At 42.5% G+C, this 2,500-nt stretch overlaps 1 protein-coding gene across 2 annotated transcripts in view; it reads left to right on the top strand.

The window, feature by feature from the left end:
- Positions 1-2,500, top strand: part of Rgsl1 (regulator of G protein signaling like 1) — a 64,270-nt gene that overhangs the window by 61,313 nt on the left and 457 nt on the right. The gene's annotated exons all lie outside the window — the stretch shown is intronic.

Raw genomic sequence — 2,500 nt, 5'->3', positions numbered from 1 at the left:
CTTTCCCAATCCTTAGCTTCTATTTGGGGAAGACGTTGGGGTTACTGCTTTTCTGCTTCCACTATTCCTGTTGTATGATCTTTACTTCCATGACTCTATATGACTGACATTGTGTACAGCCTCTAAATGAAATGGAAGCTCAAACGAAAGCTCTTCTAAGAAAAAGAAATATGAGTCACACAAACCAGCTCTTCTGGACACTTAACTTCCCCGCAACCTCTTCCCTGGCATGTGAAAGCAGGCAACTTTGCAGCTAAAGTTTTCTTACTGCAAAAGTAGAAGCTAATGCAATGCACCCTTTCTATACTAATAATCAATCTCAAACCCAACAGAAACTGATTGATTTAAACCATGTATGTGGCCATTAACTATTTTGTGAAAAATATGTATTTATACCTTTAAATTTAGATCCTTATAGCTATAAAATAAGAAACATTACAGAACTAGAGAGATGGCTCTGTGATTAAGAGCCTGTACTGCTCTTGCAGAGGACCCTAGTTCAATTCCTAGCACCCACACCAGGTAACTCACAACTGCTATAACCCCAGCTGCAGAGGGCCTGACGCCTCTTGTCTCTGAAGGCACCTATTTCCACATGGCACACACACACACACACACACACCAACGTGCATAGTTAAGAATAATAAAATAGGCCAGGTGTGGTGGCGCACACCTTTAATCCCAGCTCTCCGGAGGCAGAGGCAGGCAGATTTCTGAGTTTGAGGCCAGCCTGGTCTACAGAGTGAGTTCCAGGACAGCCAGGGTTACACAGAGAAACCCTGTCTTGGAAAAACCAAATAAATAAATAAATAAATAAATAAATAAATAATAATAATAATAGGACTAGGCATGGTAGTGCATGTATTTAATCCTAGCATTTGGGAAGTAGAAGCAGGCAGATCTCTGTAAGTTCAAAGCCAGCCTGGTGTACGTAGTGAGTTCTAGACCATCCAGGGCTACATAGAGAGATCCTGTCTTTAAAAGAAGAGGAAGAAAAAGGAGAAGAATCTTTAAAATTTTAGATAAAAATATGTCTAATTTCACTCATTCACAAAAAAAAATTTTTTCTTTTTACTTCCAAGAATATCAGTGTATTTTCTAAGCAACTAAAAAGTCAGAGTGTAGGAACCTATATTCATGTTACAATGCTATTACAACAAGGTACTACTTGGTGTTCAGAAAAGCTAAGTACATCCAAACCACATTCCCTGGGGTGGTCATTTGAATAAGAATGGCCCCCAGGACTCATAGATTTGCAAGCCTAACCACCAGGGAATAGAACTCTCTCTTTTTTTTTTTTTTTAATTTTACTTATTTACATTCCAAATGCTGCTCCCCTTCCCTGCCCCTTCTCCCAGAGTTCTCCAGCCCATTCCCCTCCCTTTTACCTCTGAGAGGTTGCTCCCCCACACACCCACCCCCAGCTCATTCCCCCTCCAAGCATAAAACTGTATCATTCTTGTGCTTTTGGGTTTTCCATATGACACAACTCAAAAATGTAATGCATAATCTGTTGAATAAAAATCTTTTCTCAGATGGGCAGTTATGGCACATTACCTTTAATCCCAGCACTCGGGAGACAGAGGCAGGTGGATTTCTGAGTTTGAGGCCAGCCTGGTCTACAGAGTGAGTTCCAGGACAGCCAGGGCTATACAGAGAAACCCTGTCTCAAAAAACAAAAAACACAAAAAACAAAATACAAAAAAATTCTAGAAATAAATGTGTATAAGAACCAAAGATTGATCTTATCAGCAGCTGATCCCTGTAAGAGCGCAGGGGGAGCAGAGGGTAGGGCTCTTTGTTTTGCCAGGATGTGGAGTGTGCTATGCATGCTGACTCCTTTGTATCTATCTTAGCTTCAACTAGCAACCTTTCCTAGTCAAGTCAACTTGCCTCCTCTCTGTGCATTTGGGGTCTTCTACCCTGAAGTAGGTGCGAGCTAGAAATTCTTAGCCCAGAGATATCCTGTCTCCACACATGATAGCTGACAGGATCAACTCCTTAGAATGAAGCTCCATGTTCTGGCACTGCCCTGCAGGTAGCACCAAGTGAAGCTGAGCCCACCTGAAGACCGGAAAGTTAGGGATATCTCTTTTGGGGGTCTTGGCTCATCTCCATTTAGGAGAGGCATTTCAAAGTATTTTCATTCTGATCCCTCTCACTTCCAGAGAAAATGGCAACATGCCAGCCAGCATTTCCTATAATTTTAGTTCTTTGATGTCATGCCATCTCTCTGTGTGCTTATCTCTGTCTCTCTCTGATGTATGTGTACTTCTTCAGGGATGTATGCACATGTGCACAGATGCACAGGTGCACAGGTGCACAGGTGCACATGCACCTTTGTGGGTGTGCCTGTGGAGGCCAGAGGTCACAGGGTGCCTTCCTCAGCCACTTTCTACCATACTTTTTTTTTTGGTTTTTTCGAGACAGGGTTTCTCTGTATAGCCCTGGCTGTCCTGGAACTCACTTTGTAGACCAGGCTGGCCTCGAACTCAGAAAT

Source organism: Mus pahari, chromosome 5 (assembly GCF_900095145.1).
Source record: "Mus pahari chromosome 5, PAHARI_EIJ_v1.1, whole genome shotgun sequence".
Taxonomy (NCBI): domain Eukaryota; kingdom Metazoa; phylum Chordata; class Mammalia; order Rodentia; family Muridae; genus Mus; species Mus pahari.
The sequence above is the reverse complement of the archived record's forward strand: the minus strand, read 5'-3'. Positions and strand labels throughout refer to the sequence as shown.